The sequence below is a fragment of the Protopterus annectens genome, chromosome 16.part0 (genome assembly GCF_019279795.1).
Source record: "Protopterus annectens isolate FY-2018-M chromosome 16.part0, PAN1.0, whole genome shotgun sequence".
Classification (NCBI taxonomy): domain Eukaryota; kingdom Metazoa; phylum Chordata; order Ceratodontiformes; family Protopteridae; genus Protopterus; species Protopterus annectens.
The window spans coordinates 532,661,835-532,686,235 of NC_056750.1; positions in this window are offsets into that span (position 1 = coordinate 532,661,835).

Sequence of the window (24,401 nt, forward strand, 5' to 3'; positions counted from 1 at the left end):
TGATAAATATATTTTAAGTCTAGTGTCACCAGGAAACTTGAAAGAGGAAGAAGAAGTTACAGGTTGTGGAGTGACATTTTCAATTTAGGCATTATAAGAAACAAGTTTAGGAAAGAAAGATCCAAAACTGGTCTTCAAGCATTTTCTTTCTTTGGCACTTAGAACATCCTTAAATAAAAACTCTTCCCCACCTAGGAAGGACAAACTGGTTCTATCACTCCTTGGGACAGCATGTGATAAAAATCTGATCTGAAAAATGAGGCAAGACTCCCTGGAAAGGAGAACATTTTTTCGACTGCCATCTGTAATCTAAATGAATGATTTTTAGAACCCAAACACTCCATTGCCACAGAGAAAAATGGAGATTCAAACTTTCTGGAAGAAAAAAAAGGGGTCAGATGGGAGGGTGTAAAAATGTCTCTCGAATAGATATTCAGACTTGATGGACTGTCCCTGGTTTTGGGAGGTTCATTACTTCTTTTTGGAACCCCATTGCCATTTCTTCTTAAATTTCTGTTCACCAGAATTTTGTTGAGACTGTTTATTCTGTTTTATTGCCAAAATTGTATAAGAAAATAAAAAAGCCCTTGGACAATTTAGAAAAGGAGGGCTGAGAAGATTCCCTGGATTAGTTTTCCCCTTTCATCATACTTTATCACCTCTGCAGTGGACAGGCCAAGCACTAAATCTCTGCTCAAGGGAGAATTTAAAATCTCATTTTTAACATTATCTGGGAGGCTTTGAGAATGCAGCCATGCAAGCCCTGCCAAAACAGTACCAGTAGCCAAAGCTCTGGAAGAAGTATCAACAGAGTCATGCACGCTCACTGCAAACAAAGGGTAGTGACCTGTGAAATACAAGAAACTAAATTATTTAAAGCAGATTTTTCCTCATAAGAAGAAACTGCACATAAAACATCCCTCATATTTTCACAATTTGTCAGAACAAATTTTAACATGAGCCTGACAATTTAAAATTCTGAAAATCAAAATTGCAGGAGTATGCACTTTTTCTGCAAATCTATCCATATTTTCCATCCTTATCAGAAAGAGTAGGATTGGGTTTAACTAAGGGTTTAGCAGCAGTAGGATCAACTAAAGCTATAGCTACAGGGATAGGTTTGGGAAGAGTGAATAAAAATTTACAAAACTGAGGAACTTTATACATCCTATCTGCCTTTTCAGTGACAGCTGGCAAGAGACACATCCTCTAAAGCAGACAGAACAGGAGGAATGGGTGTAGGTTCTGTAAAATCTTCTGTAATAACTAGTATTATCCTGAGGGACTGAGAAACCTCTGAGTTCTCCCACCAAAACAACTATGACATTCCAGCAACAGTCTCAGTGAAAGAGAATACCCCCATAGGTAGAATCAGAAACTGAGCTGTCCTCTGAATCAGAAATCTAAGGAAAAAAAACTGCATCTTCTTGTTCAGATTCAGACTCTTGAATCTCTTCAGAAAAAGAGGAATTCCTCTTTCTTATATGAGAAACTATTTTGCAGGAAGGATCAATATCCTGAATTAAACCGTAGGCCAGATCCAGTAAACTACTCCTATCTAAAAAATGTGGAAGGGTAAGAACATGCCTGGCTTTCTATTTCTTTTTCATAGGAAAATTGGGGATTTGTTACTAATGGCAGCAGCAGCTATTTCCCCAGGGATGGGAACAGCATTATGACACAGCACAGAAACCTTCCCTGTTCCCCCTCCCTGGACCAATAAGAGTAGCTCTCCCCTGCCCAATGGGGGACCCCCAACAGCCATAAAGGACATGGCTAACCCTTAGTCCATAGCGGCTGTAGGTGCTACACCAAAGAGATCCGGGGTAAAAGATTAGTGGTCTGAGGTACAACAAATGGCCACAGCAGAGTCACCCACCTGCAGTTGAGGCAAATTGTTAGCCTGTTGTAGTGACAAAGGCCTGTTTGCTTAACTTTTTCTTTTTGTGGTTGAAAGAAGGACTGACTGTGGGACTGATGCCTCTTTCCCAGGGAAGACCAACAGCAATTACCGGTAAACATTACCAGCCCACAAAAGTTATTTTCTGGCAGAAAAAAACACAGTAAAAAGCACAATGCCAGCCTGAAAAAATAAAAAATAAATGCAATTTCTCCACAGAAAAAATGTTTTCAGCTACTTTATGCTAGTTTTAAAATGACACAAAAAATAGCGCTCCATTTAAAATTATACTGCTTTCTAGAGACAGTCCATTACAACACAGCACTCTTAGCTTTAAAATAACTTTGCTGGAGAGAAAATTAATAAAACATCGACAAAATTAAGAAAAAAGACGTTTTCTATCTGTCCAGGAAAACACAAGCTGACCATCGATCCTCAAAAGCCACACAGGAGCATACTCTTCGGCGTCAGTAAAGCTCTGAGAGTCTTTGCATCCAGACATGTCCTTTAGTCAACTCAGCTTAAGCTGCTTGACAGTTTGGGTGCATGGAAACTAATAACCTATTCCATAGACTGGCAGGTGAGGCTGGTAAGGGTTATGGGCGTATAATTACCCAGGTCCATTGATGCCACAACTTTATGCAAGGGGAAGACTGTTGCTGTCTTCCATTCATCCAGCATAAAGCTTATTTGGAGGCTGATATAGAATAACTTCTGAAGGGAGTTTGACAAGTGTTTCAGGCTGACTAGTAGGAGGCCCAGTTTGTTATTCATCCTTGCAGTAAAAGTGTTCTTGGCCTTGGATAGTACCTTTAAGACCTGTTCATGGGAGATTTGGTGGGTGTAAATGCAAGTATGTGATCTTGGAATATGGGAGGGGAGAGGGTGGTGATATCTGAACTTAATTTGTCTGCTAGTAGACTGGTTATGAAATTGTAGATGGGATGTAGTAGTAACTACGTTTAAATATCTCTTATGTATATATTTGTCTTGTTACTGTATACTGCTGTAATCCATAAGTCTTGTTATTGCATACTGCTGTATGCTACTTGTCTTGTTTTTCCAGACTGCTGTATACTGTATTTTTCCTTGTGTCTAAACGTCTTCTACTGTGGAGCTTTTCTCCTCTGGCCTCTGCTGAAAATGGACCTGTGTCCAGTTGGACCATCCCGGTAAACAAATGTAAAATAAAATAAAAAATAAAAATAAATAATTAAAATGTCTTCTGAGTCAGAGAATGTGATATCCTTTAATATTATCTCTGTGCAGTGCTCTGCATTATTTCTTAGATTTTATTACATAGTTAAAGGTGGCTCTGTGGTTATCCTTCACATGGGTGGGTATTTTTATGTCATCTGCATTTCCTTTGTAAGTTGAGAAATAGCACTTGTGACATCCCTTTCAGTTAAATTTATTTTTACTTGCAATGAGTTTTTTATCTTTTATTAAAGAGTCTGCTTATATTAGGGTTTACCATAAGGTTTTATTTTTAAATTTACCATTGTATTTCCTTTTGTTAGGGACATAACTCTATGAAGCTATTTACATATACACAGAATTTTATGATAAATTATTCCACATAAGCAGTGGCGTCATTAAACTGGAATTATTCCACATAAGCTTTGGGGTCATTAAGATGGAAAGAGCTTTTGAATTTAGCCAGGTCAACTAACAGGTTTAGGAAATTGCTTTGGCATAATTTCTGAAAAACTAGGTATTGGAAGGTGCTTCCAGCTTGATTCTTAAGATGAAAGTAACTGATTTATTGTCTGATTTGACTAGGGAAGAAGTTATATTTGATGGGGAGCAAAGTTGCCAGATACTGATAAGGACCAAGTCCAAGATTTTATTGCCCCTGGATGGGGTGCAGACTAACTGGTAAAGAGAGTTTGTACTAATGAAGTCCAAACATACATGTATGAGGATGTAGAAGTCTCCTGTTTATTGGAGGGGTAGTTGAAATCTCCTAGAAGAAAGGTGTTTTACTTAATGCATAGGGAAGCCATACTGGTTAGATAGGATATATGGGTTAAGGGGGACATACAGTTAGCTATGATATAATAAGAGGTTTTGTTAGTATTAAGTCGAACATGGGGGGGGTTCCAGTTTATTATCTTGTCTAGTAAATCTGGCACTGCCACCTTTACTGTTGTCATCTAATAGGATGGGCCTGAACATGAGGTAGGCAGTGAAACCCTGCATGATGGAGTGTTCCCATCATTGGTACTGAACCAGATCTATGTGAGAATGCATATACTAATATTTTCAGGGTAAGAAGTTCTTGTACAAAATGTAGCTTCGACAAGACACAGACACACTTCCCCACCAGATACCAGTGGGGATCGATGCTTCTCTACTACTTCTCTCAACAGGAGCATAGCAGTAGCATTAATCTCAAGATGACTTTTAAGAAGTAGTTTTCAGGCTTTCCAGTGATTAGTAATCTCTAGGAAGGCTAGGAAATAATGTCCGTCTGCTTACAAAGAGCAAAACAGAAGCTCTAATACCAAGCTACTTCCTGAGAAACAGTTCCTAGGTTCTCCAGAGATTGTTATTTTTGTCCCAGATGTTACAGACTTTAAAACTAAAATGGAAAAAAAGGTATTAATACTTTGAATATTGCAGTGTGCACTGAGTGTGTGTGTGTGTGGGGGGGTGATATGAAAATGAAAGTTATGTACTCACCATATGTTACATCTGTGTTCTTCTGCCCATGTCAGCCTGTGGGTATGTCATATCTGAAGTCAGCTTTTCAGATTCTTCAGCTCTCAAGCTCCACCTACTGTCCCATAATTCTCTGCATCCCTAATCTCCTCAGACTGGGTTTGCCTTATAGTAACACATTTATACATACAAGATCTCCCTAAGGAACACAAACAGACCAGATGGTCTCATAAAAGGCTTTAGCACAGTCCACAACGTCTGTCAGGAGCCACAATTAATGACAATTTTGGTAGGGGTAAGGAAAAAGGGATAGTTGAGCTGGATGGAAGAAGGCAACACAGATCTAGCATTACGGTGACTACATAACTTCTGTATCCATCATTGTCTTTTCTATCTATTTCACCTGTGGGGCAGAAACCTCACACTAATAGGTGACACTAGGAGAAATTATTTTGCAGAACGGTGGACCCAAAAGGTCTGGACTGAATGTCTAATTTATAATGGGGACAGACGTATGAGAGTTAGACCAGGTAGCTACTGCACAAATTTCATCCAAGGAAGAGTGGCTAAAAAGGCTGCTGAGGTAGTAACAGCCCTAGTTGAATAATGTTATTTATTTATTTAACATTTGTTTACCAGGAAAGTCCAACTTGGAACAAAGCCAATTTTCAGCGGAGGCCCAGGGAGACTTTGAAGGGCTGAGAATGACCTTTCATGGAATAAACAAAGGAGATGCATTTGGAAAGCCATCTAGACAGAAACAAGCAGTCTGATTTCCTGATGTGTTTTGTTTGTTAAAATAGAATCGAAGCTGACAATGAAGATCTAAACAATGAAGCAAGTATTCACCTTTTAGCAGTGTCAGTGGTGCAACAGGTAGCACACACACTTTTGGTGCAGAAGGCTGTGGGTTCTACTCCCATACCAGGTAGATCAATTATTTATACTACAGCACAGCATGGGGGGGGGGGTTGGCCGTACCCCTGAGTAGTGAGGCCCCATCAGCTGGAGTTGGTGGTAGCTCAGGTGGATGTAAAAGATCACATGGCACCTAGCAAAAAGAGAAGAGGAAGTCCCCTGATGCCCTGGCCAAATTTCCTCTAGAAATACAAATACCAAATTGGGTCTCCCATGCAAAGAGATTACTAGCCTAATGAAACTAACCTGGTCAACAAAGAAAGAATGAATAAATAACCAAAAATTGTTATTGAAGATGGGAAAAAGAGCTAGTAACTGAACTAACTGATTCAAACTGGACTCCAAGGCCACATTAGGCAGAAAGGAAGAGTTGGTCTGCAAGGAGTCTCTACCTCTGTGAAAAACAAGGTACAGGTGTGACCAGAAAGTGTGTCTTCCATGACGGGCCCTAATCAAGGCTTGTAGAAGGAGGGGCAAATCCTATGGATGAATGGGATCCCAAACTGGAGGCCTTAGATAGAATGTACCCTTCAAAAAAGCTTTGGAAGGTTTCAGAGAGGTGATCCAAACCTGCCCTTGATGAATACAGAAAGTTGATATGGCCACCAATTGGACCTTAGTGGTGGAATAACTAGAACCAGAATGGAAAAGAACAGACAAAAAGTCTAAAACAGCATGTAAACGGGCTGAGAAAGAATTAAGCACATTTGCAGTAGCCCAGATAGAAAATCTTCACTTACAACCATATACCTTTCTAGTAGAGGACTTCTGGGAAAAGGAAAGGACATCCACAACTCTCTTAGAAAGTTTGTGATCTCTGGCCATGACTGCAATTGGTGAAACCAAGAAGTTAAGCTGAAGGATTTCAGATTCGGGTAAGGGTGACCGGATGGGTGGGTTATTAGATCTGGAATCATGTCCAGGGGCAATGAGGATAACCAGTGATCTGCAATAAGCAGCTTTCAGAAAAAAACTTTATTCAAAAGGTGTCAAGGGATAAATATACAGAACCTGGGGGACCAAGCATGCAATACAGAGTCCCATGATGAATGCCCCTTTTGATGAACCAGGGCAAAGAAGCTGCGGCATCTGGTGTTAAAAGGTGTCACAAATAGGTCATATCAAGACCAGCCACAGGGGCTGAAAATCCTAGCTGCCACTAGTGGATGAAGGGACCACTCAGTTGGTATCAGTATGTTCCTGCTAAGATGGTCTTCTAGAATGCTGGACTTGCCCAGTATGTGCTTTACTATCAGAAAAATGTTAACAGGACATCACCCATTATGAACCCCCATAGCCTCTTGACTCAGGGGGTTAGGATCAGGTTCCCTCTCACTTATTTATGTACTAGACTACAAACATGTTGTTTGTTTGGATTGCAAACACATCCATGAGAAGGCAGTCCTGGAAGGCTTTGCAGTGCTACAACTGTTCTCATCCCAAAATTTTGAAGTGCAAATTGGCCTCTGATGGGGACCACATACCATGGGTCATCTTCCCTTCAAAATGTCTACCCCCATCTCAGTAAGGAAGCATCCATGGTTACTATGGTTGTGGACTAGGGGAGAATGAAAGTGCAACTTAAAGCAACTTGATTGTATGTGAGCCACCAAGAGATATGTCACTGGCAGATCTTAGTGAGATGCACTAGAAAGTTTACTGGATGAGTTGCAAGGGACCATTGGACTGACAAGGTCCACTTGAGAGCCCTCATGAACAATCTGGCCATGAGAACTAGAGTGAATGCAGCAGCCACCGGGTTAAGCAAATGAAGTAACAAGAAAGCTGGTGGCCTATAAAGAGACAGCACCTTGACTGGCTTGAAGGTGACTAAAACTCAGTCCTAGAAAGGGAAAGTCTGGCAATGTGGTTGTGGTGTCCAGACAGCATCTGACAAATGCCAGGGTTTGACAAGGCTGCACTTTTGATTTCTCAAAGTTGATAGAGATACCTAAAGATAGACACAGATGGGGCAAAATGTCCCTCACTAGACGTAAAGATGCCCTTGAGTCACTATAAGGAGACAGTAGTCCAGGTATGGAAAGACCCAGAATCCATGTAGCCTTAACCAAGTTGCAACCATGGCCATTTATTTGGTGAAAATCTGGGGGAGGTGTGGTGAGGCCAAATGGCAGGGATTGGAACAGGTAGTCTTATGAGTCTCCACAGGCTGTTGGCATATTACTAACTTAGACATTTCAGTTGCCAAACCTCTCTGAAGTCCAGTCAAGTGTGTTATATAATTCAGTGCATGAAAGGCAAATGTGGCTGATGTTTAAGTGCACTTTCCATACTGGTCCAATATCCGTGACCCCCTATACAGAGGATGGCCAAATTAATTCTCCTCAGGGATCTCCTTTTTCATGGCTGCATTGCCAACTGCTGTAATCTTGGGACCCATGCTCCAAAAGGACATAAACTTAGGGTGGACCAATACCAGGTTTATGTCAGATTATCAAGTTTTTGGAAACTCGAACGTCATATCAACACCATGAATTTGACTTTCCAAAACTTGAAGCATTTGTATGGAGATCGCAGTGCAGACAGGATCTGGGAATTTACCCTATTCCCCACTGTAGTGCAATCCCAGCATTATATATATAATTTGCAGGGGTGGTGGGGGGCATCATAGATATTTGATGTTTTGTTTCATTCAAATTTTTTTGGGAAGTCAAACATATGGGCTCAACAATATGAAGTCTGAGTTCTGAAAACTTGATGATCAGACATAAATCCCAGTACCTTATCAGGTTTACAGAGAATAGGCTCCACCACACTGGGTTTTCTCCAAGTCCCCTGCAACACCAGTCAACAGTGTTGTCTGTAGGAGACACCATCCAAGATATGGATGGGCCCACACCAAAAACTTCAAGAAAAAATGAATCCTCCAGACAAGGGGTTTCAGCAGTCTACCCCCCTTTTTCGTCAATTCTAAGAGGTTGTCAGAAGAGGCATGATCTCAGGGGAACTTCAGGGGACCTTCTCCTTTATTGAGGTGAAAATTCTCAATGAGAGACTCCTCAGGAAAAGCAAAGTGCTTACTCTTATACTAGCACTTCTTGTGAACCTCTGGGTAGGGATGGACAAGGAAATCAAAGGGTAGCTCCTAGTCTGGGGCAGCTCAAAGCCTGCTAATGAGGACTGTTCCAAAAACCACTCATGATGCAGTGAGACCCTAGATAGAGTTGAGGATCTGGACATACCCAACACCAGAGCAGAAACATCAGTCTCAAAATGTGAGAGGCTCCTTTCTACAGCACTGAATGCAGACACTAAATCTGGATGGCTGGTGAGGGGTCTTCTTTATCAGCAGATCTCAGAGAGACCTCTGTTCCAGCCACCAAATTGTCTGGGACCGAAGTTGAGGCTAAGCTGTCCAGACCTGAAGCACCCAGGAGTAAGAATGGATCCAATAATAACATTAGAGCTCTGATTCCATGCTTCTAGAATGTGCAGGGCTCCAAGAAAATCAAAATCAACTAGATAAAGGTAGAAGCCAGTACTGAAGGTAAGCAAACTGTTGGTACCAAAAAAAGTGGAGATATATTATGGGTTTCTGATGGAACCAAGGTCACTGGCACCAAGATATGGCTTGAAGGAAGAATGGCAAATATCCAGGCCAAACAGGAGAACCCTTCAACCCTCAGGGCTAAGGGAAAGGGAATGACCCCCAAATCCATTTGTGCATAAGCTGGTCAAACTCAGACTCCTGTAAAACATCACAGACCTCAAGGATGCTGTGCAAGCTGGCTTACTAGGTTGGGTGCAGGTTGCAAAATATCTTGGGCCAATAAATTTAGATCTAATTTTACACCCTCTCTCTCCATTTTCTGTCCCATATACCTGAAACTGGCTCACCTTCAGCTATCACACAATACCAAGTCCTAAAAGTGCTATCAAAAGCTAAAAACTACTACATCAATGGGTTCTGACAATATCCCTGGATGCATTTTAAATAGCATGAAGCATGATTTAGCTACACTCCTAACAACACTGTTCAATCTCACCTTTCATACATTTTTTATACCAAGTGAATGGAGAACAGCTACAGTCATTATTCCTGCATAACGGAGGGCATTCCACTGAAGCAGGCAATTACAGACCCATAAGTTTAACTAGCCTCATATGCAAAGCCATGGAAAAACGTATCATGGAATTAATCAATCAGGACATAGGGAACCTCCAATCCCTGCTTCTGTCTCATTTTGGATTCGTTAATGTCAGGTAATGCTTATGCAAACTACTGGATCTTTTGAAAAGGTTGCCAAGGCAATGGATGGAGGCAAAATGGCACACACCACATAGCTAAGCCAAGCCAAAGCTTTTGACATAACTCCCCACTCAGGCATAATAGAAAAATTAAATAAACTGGGAATAAACCCCTATGTCACCTTTTGAATTGTCAATGGGTTCACAGACAGGGCACAGATAATCAAAATAGGGGAAGTTATCTCCACAAAGAGACAAGCCACCAGTGGAGACCTCCAAGGTACTGTGCTGGGACCTCTCTTTTTTGGCATCAACCTTTCTTAAGTAAAAGCCAATACCAAAGGGCTCTGGCTGACTAAGTTTGCAGATGACTGTAATCTAGGAACATTCTTTCAATACCAAATGACATAGCCATCCTGCAGGAAGATTTGCCTCCAATAATGGGTGCAAAAATCATGGACTGAAACTAGTACCAAACATTGCATGTTTGTATCCTTTGGGAAGTCATCTACCCTAGAGAACTACCATATTGATGATATGCCCATAAGAGTTGACCCCATTGTTCAGGATTTGGGGAAATTATGTGGACAGTGACCTAACTTTTGACCAACATGTGACTATTGTAAGGAAGTCATTCTACACTGCACAGCTTATAAACAGGTCTATATTATAAGAACAAAGTTTTACAACTTTAAATACCATATGGGTGACACCATTTGAGCATAGTTGTAAAACATCAAAATAAAAAATGTAAAAATAAAAGAAAAACCTACCTGATTGCTCTGAGCAGGGGGGGGGGGGGGCAAGCCCCCCTGCGCCCTCCACACCCCCCGCTACTTAAATATACCAACTCCGAGATCACACTATATTGAAGTAAAGGGAAGAATTCTCTACGGTGATCTCCATTCACACTTGCGAGATTTTAAATATTCAACTATTTGGTGTCACCCATATGGTGTTTGAATATTTAAAACTTCGTTCTTATAATGTAGACCCCTTATAAACAGAGGGACTGTGTCTAGATCTAGGGATGTCATTGTCTCCTTTACTCAGCCCTCATTAGACCAGTCAGTGAATATAATACCCCCTTTGGCATGTATCTGTTCAGACATAGGAACTAAATGGAATGCCCAGAGAGATACAAAAAGGATACAAGGCCTAAATAACATGTACTACATGGACCAACTCAAAGCGTTATCACTATACTCTGTATCTTAGAGACTGCTAAGAGGTGCTCAGTGTCTGGCATACAAGACATCCTCTGACCCATTACTGATGAATTCACTGCACAACAGCAAGTCAAATGGCATCAGAAATACTCAAGTCTAGGGACCTAAACATCTTCTGCAACATCAACAGAATGGTTTGGAGGGATAGGTATATTTCACAGAGAATACTGCTGCTGTGCAGCAGACTCCTCATCCATATAAAACAACTTAGCAAATTTATACCAGGACTGCTCCTTGTATTACTAATGGACAGAGGCAGCTCCTAAATGCTTAATCCCATCCACTGGTCCTCCCAAATTATCTATGGTATGATTCCAGTGATTCTCAGGTCATATATAATCATTGGCCATGGGATTGGTAAGGCAACGCTATAACCAAATGGGATAGGTTATTTTGAGTATAAAAAAGGAAAATGGATAGGCTTAAAATGGCCTGCAAGGGCAAGTAGCCTAGTACTTACCTTTGAACCTATCTGGTTTAATGGGGATGATGTGTGAGTGGGGCCAACTGAACACCAGAGCAGCTGAAAGCCATGGGCTGGGAATATTCTCTACTAGATAAACAGTTGGATCCAGGGCTGCAACTATAATGGTAGGAGATTGATGCCAGTGGGCTACCAACTCCAGAGATAGACAGAATTGGGGAGCTATTTTTGTTAAAAATAAGGAAATGAGCAGAAGCTCAGAAATAGAAAATGGCAGAAGCAGGGAAAAACACATACAGATGCAAACAGTCACACAACTCAAGACAGAGTTAAAAATGGACTCATCACTAAAGGAAATAAATCCCTATACTCAAAGTTAAACAACAACACTACTCTAAAAGGAGAGGAATACGATAGAAAGGTGTTGAATAAAAAATGAATTGGTGCTTTGTATGATGCATCTGACACTATAAATGGCAAACAAGATCTGAAAAGACTTAGGGATGCAGGGCATTATGGGAAAGGGTCTGAAGCTTCAGAGCAGAAGATCCTGAAAAGCCAGCTTCTGTTCCAGTCAGAGCTGATATACCCACAGTCTGAGACAGATGGAAAATATACCAGTGGATCAGAGGCTAACTCAAGCTTTAACAGTCTAAGAGGAGAGCTTTTCCAGTTTGATCTTTCCGTGCCCAGTAGAATGTTCAGATGAAATGATATGAGACTGGGAGGAGTTAACATAGTCAAATTTACAGATGAGGGGGCAGCTCAAAAGCCACCTTGTTTAAATGCACAACAGGGACTACTTAAGTGGATGGGAAAAATCCAATACAGTAAGTCTTACAGCAATTGCAGTTTAGTAAGAATGCAGCTAAGTACTCTAAAAATGAAATACTACTTCTCAGCTCCTCCCACTAATTAGTGAGATTTAATTCCTTTTCTGATTGATCCTAGCCAAGAACTTTTAAAATTAAAAAAAAAAAAAACTTTAAGGTAAAACAAAATTTAAACTATAACAAACTATAAGATAAGAAGAGCAAAAAGTAATAAATAAAATAAATCTAAAACCTAATGCAGTAATACACCAGCAGTAGTCTGTTAACACTTGCAGCTTAATAAGCAAATTTACAAATGTATGTATTAAACAATGCAACATAGTTTATTATATTTGTACTAGTAACAATTATGCGCAAATCTAATGACAGTTTATAATAACACTGGTGTACAAAGGCTGCGGTTCACAAACAATTAACAGATACCACAATGCGAATTACAGGACATGCAAAGGATGCAGGGATTCAAAGTCAGTATTTGGACTGAACCACAAAAGGAGGGGGAGTATCAATATTCGTCAAAGATACCCACACCTCCAGGTTGGTGGCACAGCACAAAGCATCAGACACTATCCATGTGCAACTAACTGTGGGTAAAACTGCCTTCCAATTTATAGCATGCTACAGACCACCCTCCCAAACACAGGAACCCCACTTGGCCTTCCTGAGAATACTGGAAAATATGAAGGTCTCTCCAAACACCATTATATTGGGCGACCTCAACTACCCAAACATAGACTGGGAGCATTACTCTAGCTCCAACACCCCAGCCCAAAGGTTCCTAGAATGTATAAACTCAAATGCTATGGAACAACTTGTTACCACTCCCACAAGAGAGGAAAACGTACTGGACCTGATCATCACCAACATGGGGACACTATGCTCCAGACTAGAAGTGTATCCCTCACTTGTAAGATCAGACCATAAACTAATCTCACTGGATATTCACATCCCGACCCCACCCCCTGCCCAGAAAACCACAGTGAAAAACTTCTCTAAAGCAAATCTCACTGGATATTCACATCCCGACCCCACCCCCTGCCCAGAAAACCACAGTGAAAAACTCCTCTAAAGCAAATTTCGCAAGCCTCAAAACAGAGGCGAAATCCTTCAAAGCCCCCGGGCCTGTGGAAAATACAGCCCAGACAGCAGAATCCTTTATAAATGCATTCTATGAACACCTTCAGGAATGCATGGATCATGCAATCCCAAATAAAACCAAGACCCAATCCTCCAAAGGCAGACGTCCTGTCTGGTGGACCCCAGCCATAAACAAACTATACAATAGAAGGAGGAAGCTACTACATGATAGAGCAAAATCCCAAAAAGGGAAGGCATCTCTGATCAGTATTAGCAAAAAACTATGGGCACTCATAAAATCGTCTAAGGCCAGCTTCGAGAGAAAAATGCACAGGACACTAAGGATAATCACAAGGCTTTCTTTAGTTATGTTAGGAACCTGGGTGGGAATTCCCAGATATGCTCAGAATTAGTCCAAAATGACAAAAAATACACCGAGCCCAGACATTGCCAACATCCTAGCTGACAGGTTCAGTGCAAACTTTCTCCCCCTCTCCCCACCAAAAGGGCAAATATCTATCCCAAAAGAGTGCTGCCCCCCTAACATCTCAGATGCTCAGGTAAGAGCCGCCCTCTCCAAAGCAAAAAAACACAGCATCAATGGGACCAGATGGTGTCCCGGGCTGTGTCCTACATGAACTCCAAGAAGAGCTAAACCCAAACATAAAACTACTGTTCAATCTTAGCCTTACTACAGGATATGTGCCCAAAGAGTGGCGTACAGCAACAGTGGTCCCTCTCCACAAAGGTGGTGGTGGTGCCTTAACGGATCCTGGAAACTATCGCCCCATAAGCCTGACTAGCTTGGTCTGCAAAGCTATGGAAAGGATCATCATGGACCTCATAAATAAAGATATTGGGGACCTACAGACACTGGATCCTACCCAGTTTGGCTTTGTTAAGGGCAGATCCTGCCTCTTAAACCTGGTCGATTTCTTTGAAACAGTCACCAAGGCCATTGACGAGGGGAAGGTTGTCCACACAGCCTACCTGGACCTCGCAAAAGCCTTTGATACAATACCCCACTTGGGCATTATAGATAAGCTCACCAGCTTAAATATAAACCCCTATGTCACTAGATGGGTTGCAAACTGGCTCAAGGACAGAACCCACATGGTTAGAATTGCTGGAGCCATGTCAGACTCCAAACCAGTTACAAGTGGCGTCCCACAAGGCTCAGTCCAGGGACCTCTCTTGTTCGGTATATATTTCTCGGCGGTACAGGCCAACACGGAAGGACTGTGGCTGACCAAGTTCGCAGATGACTGCAAACTGGGCACCATAATCGATTCTCCAGCCGACACAAGCATCCTCCAAAAGGGCCTCATAGAAACAGACAACTGGTGCCAGAGCCATGGCCTCAAGCTAAACGCCAAAAAGTGTATAGTCATCCCCTTTGGCAAAAACAAAGTGCCCTCAAATTACCACATAGGTGGTAATCCATTAAGAACAGAAGAAGTCATTAGGGACCTGGGGACCCAAGTTGATAGCAATCTCTCATTTGACAACCACGTGGCCAAAGTGGTTAGAAAAACATTTTATATAGCCCACCTAATCATGAAGGGATTCACATCTAGATCAGGGGAGGTCATCGTACCTCTTTACTCATCCCTCATCAGGCCCATAATTGAGTACAATGTCCCTTTTGGGATGTACCTTACCAGACACCTGCAGCAACTGGAAAGACCCCAAAAGTACCTCACCAAGAGGATCAAAGGGCTCAAACAGATGCCATATGCTGCCCAGTTAAAGAAACTCCAGCTCTACTCAGCGGCATACCGCCTGCTCAGAGGCGATCTGTGCCTGACGTATAAAGCCATGTCTAACCCGGAATTAATGGACATGCTGCACCTCATAAAATCCAAATCAAATCGAGCTACACGCTCAAGAGACTTGAACCTCAGCACTGAAATAAATAGGACATGCTGGAGGGACAGATTCATAACCCAGAGGCTCCCTTCACTCTGGAATAAAATCCCAGTCCAGGTTAGGCAGAGTCCCACACTGACTCTCTTCAAGAGGAATCTTGATGAGTGGATGGGAGATCATAGGTTTACCCCGGCTATCATTTCTGTGTCACAGTTAGACAGAGGCACAGTATACTAACCTCAAAAAAAGGCATAGCAAAATTAATTTAAAATGGGTGGCGAAAGCCAAACACACTCTGGCTAGGCTTATAAATGCCCTAGGGCAGATAGGTTCATAGGTTCATACTACGCTATGTAGCACATGTCTGCCAAGCTATGAACTGCCTCACAAAGCAAATTCGAAATAGATGTGATGTTTGCTCTGAGGCATTGATAGAGAAGTATAGAGAAGGTCAGAAGGAGTTGCACTGTGTCTTTGTGGACTTACAGAAAACATATGACAGGGTGCCTAGAGAGGAGTTGTGGTATTGTATGAGGAAGTCGGGAGTGGCAAAGAAGTATGTAAGAGTGGTACAGGATATGTATGAGGGTAGTATGACAGTGGTGAGGTCTGCAGTAGGAGTGATGGATGCATTTAAGGTGGAAGTGGGATTACATCAAGGATCAGCTCTGAGTCCTTTCTTATTTGCAATGGTGATGGACAGGATGACAGACGAGATCAAACAGGAGTCTCCGTGAACTATGATGTTTGCCGATGACACTGTGCTATGTATTGAGAGTATGGAACAGGTTGAAGAGACCATGGAGATGTTGGGATATGCTCTAGAGAGGAGAAGAATGAAGGTCATTAGGACTAAGACAGAATATATGTGTGTGAATGAGAGGGAGGATAGAGGAATGGTGAGGCTGCAGGGAGTAGAGTTGGTGAAGTTGGATGAATTTAAATACTTGGGATCAACAGTTCAGAGTAATGGTGAGTGTGAAAGAGAGGTAAAGAAGAGAGTACAGGCAGGGTGGAATGGGTGAAGAAGAGTGTCAGGAGTGATTTGTGATGGATGGGTACCAGTAAGAGTGAAAGGGAAGGCCTACATAAGGGTAGTGAGACCAGCTATGTTATATGGGTTGGAGACAGTGGCATCGACAAGAAGGCAGGAGTCAGAGGTGGAGGTGGCAGAATTAAAGAGGTTAAGATCTGCATTGGTTGTGATGAGGATAGACAGGATTAGGAATCAGTATATTAGAGGGTCAGCTCTGGTTGGACGGTTTGGAGACAAAGCCAAAGAGGTGAGACTGCATTGGTTTGGACATGTGCTGAGGAGAGATGCTGGGTATATTGGGAAAAGGATACTAAGGATAGAGCTGCCAGGTAAGAGGAAAAGATGAAGGCCTAAGATAAGGTTTATGGATGTGATGAGAGAGTACATGCAGGAGGTTGGTGTGACAGAGCAGGAAAAAATGGAAAAAGATTATCCGCTGTGGTGACTCCTAATGGGAACGAGGAAGAAGAAGTGCTGTACAGCCATACAACATTCCTCTATAAATCAAAGCCAAAGTATCCAAAAGGATAAAATAAAATAGTTCAGAACCAAATTTCTGCTGTCTAGGAAATAAGTAAGGCCAGCTGTCTTTGCATTGTTACCAGCTAGTATTACTCTTCCTAGTGTGAACTAGGCAACCATAGTTAAGCTGGTCATCTGTTGCAAATAAGCCTACAAAATTTATTCATAAACATAGTTTTCATTTTTGCCTTAAACATAAATTTGGTTTAAACAGACACATATATACCAAATAAATGAAATAAAATGTTGAGTTTATCACATTATTCCAACACTTATAAACACATCAAAACATTTATTTTTATTACAGTTGCTTCTTGACAGTCACAATTCATTCTGTTTTGCCTGGCAGTCACAATTCATCATTTTCCCCTTGATTAGATAAATGATTTGTCTGGCCAGGTACTTAAATACCTACACACATGATTCTGAACAACCATTTGCTCAGAGTCTGTGTTAAACTACATTTTAATAGAGCATATAGCATTATGCAGAACTTGTGTATTCCATGCTTAGTATTTTGTCATTTTCACTCCATAGCATAACAACTGAAGGAGTAGAAATATTGTAACAGCTCAACATAGGAAAAAATAGCTTCTACAGCCTGTGTTATTTCATTAAGATGGACAGATTTTGAGAACAGCAAATATATTAGAACAAGGAGGTTGCCTTAAATGGCCCAATATATTTATTTTAGACCTATATTAAAGTATACAAGAACAAAATACTGCAGTTGTTAATCCTGTTGTCTACAACACTTGTCTCTAGAGTTTGGATCTTAGTTGTGGTGCCTTCTGTGCAGAGTCTGCATATCCTCCCTGTGTCCTTGTGAGTTTTTACTGGGCATTTCAGTTTCCTTCTACATGACAAAGGAATGTCACAGCAGAAGGGGATAATGGTCAAATGGGCCCTTATGCAGGATAATACACCGGTCCCTAGCCACTGCAGTGTTCCATTACTTATCTGTCTTTCTATCCCTATCATCAACACTGTTCAAACAATGTGCGTATTATTTTCTTCTTTACTTTTACAACGATTACAGTAGTTGGAGTTAATTTAAAACTGATTTCAAATTGTAGAGGTGAAATACTGATGGCCATTTCCTAAACAAAACAGTGTCACACTGAAAACAAACTTAGCATGAGCAACAATAAACTTCTCATCCCTTGAAACTCACATACATCACATTACTGAAAATGGATCTGGCCAGTGGCAGATTAAGTGTACCTTGGGCCCAGGGCTGTTTTCAAACCATGAGCCTTCTCACACAAATTTTTAAGACCATGCATAAATGCATGTGTTCTTTGTTTCACCCTCTTGTTTGCTTTAAATTGTATTTCTTGATTAATACAAGAATTAGAACTTATGTATTTACCATAACTTGGCATCTGTGTTGTCCATTTTCATTCTTCCTCACGAATGGGTCTAGGATCAGACTTGGACGGATATACAAGACTTTCAATCCAAATCTTGAGCTCCTACCTCTACCCATAATGCTCTATGCCATCCCTGCTGCCTTACTGCCCACTGCATTATAGAGAGACAGAACAGGCACAAGACAAAGACTGATTTTCAGAGCAGGAACATGAGGGTTCCTATACCATCCAAAGATCCTTCTAGGAGTGACAGGGCTGAGAGATGATGAGACAGAAGGTGAGGAAGAATGAAAATGGACAACACAGATGCCAATTTATGGTAAGTACGAATTTGTTTCACACAAACACATGGTAGCCAAAGTATTCCGGCTTAAGTCATGCATACACATACACACATAAGTCCTGCAAATCCAGATTACGCACCAGTTAAATATGACCAGATGAGTGTAAAGTACTTTTTCCACAGAGAGACCCCCACCCCCATCAGCAGTTATATCCACATTGTTGTCTGTGCATACCTCTTATTTTTAAGAATAAATAAATTGCACATACTTTATTGGTAGCTGTGGATGAACTAGATAAAATTGTACAAAGATTTTGTTTATCCTCTGTTGACCAAGTTTGTCCCATTAGGCCAGTAGCCTCATTACAGGGGAGACCCATGGTGCTAGTTATACTGCTACGGGAAATTTGGCTATGGCAATCGGGCAATTCCCCTACATGTCATTGTTGCAAGTGCGACCTATTTTGGAGGAGTACTTCCTGTTTACCTTCCAGGCACAGAGATCACCCAGAGAAACAGGGAGGCAGATGGAGAAAGGAGATGATAGGGTGGTGAAAGAAATGAAGGAAAAAGCAAATATCAAGAAAAGAATGTACTCAGCTAATGACTGGGTGTTGTTATAATGGTTAAGATGTTTCACTCGCAACCACAAGGTAGTGTTTGATTCTCACCTTTGAGAAATTTTTGAAGTACTTTCTGTAAATATGAATAGTATTAAGAATACAGTAAGAAGAATAGGGATCTTTGAGTGGTGTAATACATGCGATGTAGATGCAATTATATTAGCAGCAACAAGATTTTTAACAAATGAAGAAAGATTACAAACAGAGAAACTATGGAGAGGAAAGATAATCTGGGATTTGGGAAATGAGAGATGTTCTGGAATAGCTGTATTCTGTAGAAATATAGTAAAGATATTAGATGTAACTTTAGCAAAAATGGGAAGGTTAACCATTGTAGATTTAAAATGGAAAGGACAACTATATAAAATTACAGCATTATATGGTTATACTAATTCTAAAGAAAAAGAAAGCCTATTTCATCAGATTTTAGACTATGTAATGATATATATGAATATTATAATAACAGGAGACTTTAATTGTGATTTAAGAGGCATGTGTAAAAAGAAAGGAAATGATGTAAAAAATGTTAGAAGTTATAAGATGTGGTAAGTTAAACCTTTGGGACAAAAAATCATGGACTTACAAAAGGGATACCTACAGAACTGAAATATATTATTTTATAGTATCAGAAGGTTTAATTACGGGAGAAGGGGAGGTAGTTAAAACAGGATTTTCTGATCATCTTGCAATATGGCTAGAGATAAAGGAAAACAAGGAAATTATAAAAATAGGCAAAGAAATAAAAAGGATAAATGAGAAAGCATGGAATGACGAGGGAAAGAGATTAGTAATACAGTTATGGAAAGATCATATTACTATGAGAACATTTTATAAAAATTGGTCTGAATGGTGGATGATACTTAAGGAAAGATATAAAAAAATATTTTTTCAGTGGCAATATGATGTGAGAAAAGTAGAGAAAGAAAACTACTACAGAACATATGACAATCTGTTGGAAAATTTAGAACATAATGACAGAAAGTACTTTGGCAAAGAAAAAGAATTATATGAAAGAAATCAAGAAAAATACAAGAACTGTTATATAAGCAAAGATATTTTTACAAAGAAAAAGAGTAGTAGTATCAAGTTACTCAAGCAGATTAATAAAGGAAGATGGTAGTGTAATGAGAGAAATAAAACTTGTAAAAGGAGAAATGGAAAGAACTTAGGAAAGGATTATGCATAGTGTAGTACAATATGCATAAGAAATGTTTAAAGAAAAAAGAAGGTGGTGAATAAAACATGGAAAGTAAAAAAATTAACAGAAAAAGAGAATAAAAAGTTGGAAAAGGAGACTTTTTTTTAAATGAGGTATAGTATTAGGACAAGTAAATACAGATTCGGCTGTGGGACCAGATAAGTAGGCTACCCTAAATCAAGCCTTATTTTGTTGATATACTACTATTAAGTAGCCAGTTTGAAAGATATTCAGTAGGTTGAATGTGTGGACCAGCAGGGGGCAGAGATAGGCTTTCAAATTGGGGGTGGGGGTGGGGCTTGGGAGCATGGTAGGGTACAAAAGCAATGGTGCAGCAGAGCTAGGACACTTTCTTCTCAGCTATGACTGCTGTGGTGTTCAAGGATTTACTACTGGGCTAAGGACTTAACTGCAGTTAGCACCTTGCCAGCTACCAGTCCAGTGAAACAGTAGCAAGAGTTGAATAACAACCTGAATTATTAATAAAGATGGTTAGTAGTTCTGGGCTAGGTTTGATTCCCAATGCAGTGGGTGGGCTATGGAATAAAAGAGATGAGAGAAATAAATGAGCAGTCTTATAAGGGAGATTGGTAATATCTTTTGCTATATAGAGTAGTTGTTAGCAGTTGTTTGGGGGTAATAAGTAGAAAAAAAAGTAAGGTCTTGACTATTGTGCTAAGGGTTGGAGATACTTTAATTATTTAGCTGGTCAGAATTGAGGTAATATTTAAGAGTAGGTCCGGGTACAAAAATAGAACGGGTCACAGGTAGCTGCAGGAATAGGGGTTTTTAGTATGCTGTTAGTTTTAAGAAGGACATCACCATCCGATAACTAGTGGGACTGGGTAGAGAAATATGAATGAAACAATGTTTTGGCCACCAAGCCATGCTGCGTGCTGTAAATGGAAGCCAATTGTTAGTAGCTAATGATAAGGTATAGTCACAGAGGGAGCGAATTGAAAGAGAGTGAGTTAGACTGGTTTGACCGGTACTGGCAGTCGGTGAGCCTTAGTATGAGAAGGAGTGCTCAAATAGGACAATAGAAGGGGTTCCTAGGAGAAGGCAGTGAGAGAAAATAAGAAAACTATCTGGTCATTGTAATGCCATATGTTCCATTTAGTACGCAATGCTATGGAGCAGGAACAGGGTGGAAATAAAATAGAGGCAGCCTTTGGGTTAACTGTAACAATACATTAAGCACAGTACTTTACACATCATAATTAGGCTTAGAGGCTAACTCATTTGTAGAGAGCCAACAACTGTTGCAATTCCGGCCAGGATAGCTGATGTACATTGCTGGAAATCTATCACTTTAAATCAAAATATCCTTAACAGAGTTAAACACACTGCTTCCATGAATAGCACTAGAGCTAGCAAGCTAATTAATATCAGCTTAAGTAGCTAATTTAAGGCTGCCACTATACACAATTATTCTTCAATATACTAAGCATTATGAGTATGATCCCACCAACAGTGTTAAATAAAACAATTGTTACACTTGTAATCCTTGTCCTTAAACACCAGATATCTAAGATGTGTCAGTAGAAAACTTTACAAGAAATAGTAGCAGCTCACTTACATCTGTAGAACACACTCGGTGGCCTGGTAGTGGAGGGAAGGACGATCTGCAGTTGATGCCCAAACACTGAGGGATTTAAAACCTCAGATGCGTAAGGGTGAAGGGATAAAAAGTGCTTTAGGTAGATGCCCTGATGACGTGCACTGAGGTCTGCAGGTAAGAATCCACAAGAAAAACTATCAGTAAGCTTGATGAAGGTAAGCTACCCTAAATCAAGCTTTATTTTGTTGAAATACTGCTATTAGAAACCAGTTTGAATTATATACAGTAGGCTACCCTAAATCAAGCCTTATTTTGTTGCTATACTACTATTAAGATGACAATTTGAAATAAAATTCAGTAGGTTGAATGTGTGGACCAGCAAGGAGCAGAGATAGGCTTTCAAACTGGGGAAGGGACTTAGGAGCATGATAGAGTGCAAAAACAATGGTACGGCAGAACTAGGACACTTTCTGCTCAGCTATGGCTGCTGTGGTGTTCAGTGATTTACTACTGTGCTAAGAACTTAACTGCAGTAAGCACCTTGCTAGCCACCAGTCCAGTGAAACAGTAGCGGAGTTGAATAACAACCTGAATTATTAAGAAAAGAGCTGGTTTTCAGCTTGCTTTTTGGTGTTTTCACAACTTGTGGTAGTTCTGGGCAAGGTTTTGATTTTTGATGCAGTGGAAGTTTGAGGCTGACATAGCTACCTTGCTGTTCCAAGATTTCCAAGCTTGCAGAATTCTTAAACATCCACTACCTTTCTAACTCCAAAATTCAAGTGACGTTACAGCTTGGTAAGAAATACGTTAAGTGCTTTCAGGTTTCTTCCATCTTTCAAGCATTTCTTCAAAAGGCAGATAGACGTTCCACAAAGGCTGTCTGGGCTGTTTCTTTCTTCATTACACATCTGTTGGCAAAGCCCATGGCACACATTCATATGTTTGTAACCTAAACAGTGTCCACCAATCCCACCAAATCCAAAAGGGAGCACAAACTGATTCCTTTACCCACTATGACAATTGAAAATACTTGTAAATGGTTGGTTAAGCCAATAGATACATATGGAGAGTGGTGTAAGACAGAGATGCCGAATGATTTGTAAACTCTTTGCATTAGTTATGAATGTGATAGCATATTAAATAAATTACAAATTGAAGGATGTGGGTCATATAATACCTGAAGGGTTAAGAATTCCAGTTCTGTTAACATATGCAGATGAAATTAAAATAATTAGTACAAAAGAAGCAATAATTTCCACAAATAAGTGTCTATAGGTGGTAGGGATGGCTTTAAATAAAGAGAAAAGTAAAGGGTTAGGTGATGTAGTAAAGATGGGGTTATATATTTTATAATGAAAGAAATTTCTGTGTTAGTTATAAAATTTGGGATAAAGATGTAAGCAGAATTCAAGGGAAAACAACAATAGTGGAAATAAAACAAACTTGTCTTTTCTTGAGAACATATACATTATCATTAAAAAAAAGGTGTAGTTGATACATTCAGTACTCGTGGTAAAAACTAGCATACTTAGCAAGTGTCTTTATGTTGCCAACAGTATTCAAAAAGGAATTATTGACGATATTTTTTAATTTATATGGGGTTCTAAATTAAACCCAGTAAAAGAGGAGTTTTGTATGTAAATAAAGGAGAAAGATGTTTGGGGTTAATTAACCCAGTGGTATATATGTTGCTTCATTAAATTTGTGCAAAGTGTTAAAGTGGATAACTAAAAAGAGGAGAGATTAGTACTAAAACTGTAAAAAATATAAGTATGATAAATGTTGGGGTCAAGTAAAAAAGAGTAAGAGAAAAAGTGTATAAAGGAAGAAATAGAATGTTACCAAGAAAATAATATTTTTGTGGAAAATAAAAATTGATGATATAGAAAAAGTTCGGAAAACATATAGCATAAAAATGTAATGATGAAGCATTACTATGTAAAACCATGGGAAAATTTAACAGGTGAAAAAATAAAGCTATAAAAATAAGAAGCAAATGGCGTGATCAAAAAGTAGAAAGTCAAGATTTTTTGTGGAGACAGGCAATAGATAAATTGCCAGTAAAAGGAAATATGCCATATTAAAAGAACAGTGATGGAATATGTTTACATTGTCAAGAAGAAGAAATTATGGAACATGTGTTTTTGAAATGCAAAAGAGTAAAAAACTTACGGGGAAAACTATGTAAAGAAGATTAGAAAATATAAAAGTGGATAAATTAAACATAGGCATGGTTAAATATGGATATTATAAGAATAGAAGTAAATAATATGTTAAAATAATACATAAAGTTATTTTATGTTATATGGGTTATATCGAATAACAGTATAAATGAAATCCCTCCCCTCCCCATAGCCTTCATCAAAACTCTGCCATCTCTCCAAATAATTCACCCCATGTCTCTCCAACTACTTCCCCTCCACTACTCATAGCTTTCAACAGGCTCATCAAACCCTTTTCAATTTGTCTCCCATTCTCACCTCTTTGATTAAAAAACTTCTCATTAATCTAAAGCCATGCCCCTCCTCTGCTGATAAAATCCCTGCCAAGTTTCTAAAACTTGCTGCAAACTCAGTCGCCTGTCTTATTAGCACTCTGATAAATAGATCTGTTAAAGAATCACACGTCCCTAGCCTCTGGAAAAAAGCCATTATCCTGCCACTTCATTAAGGCAGCCCCTCC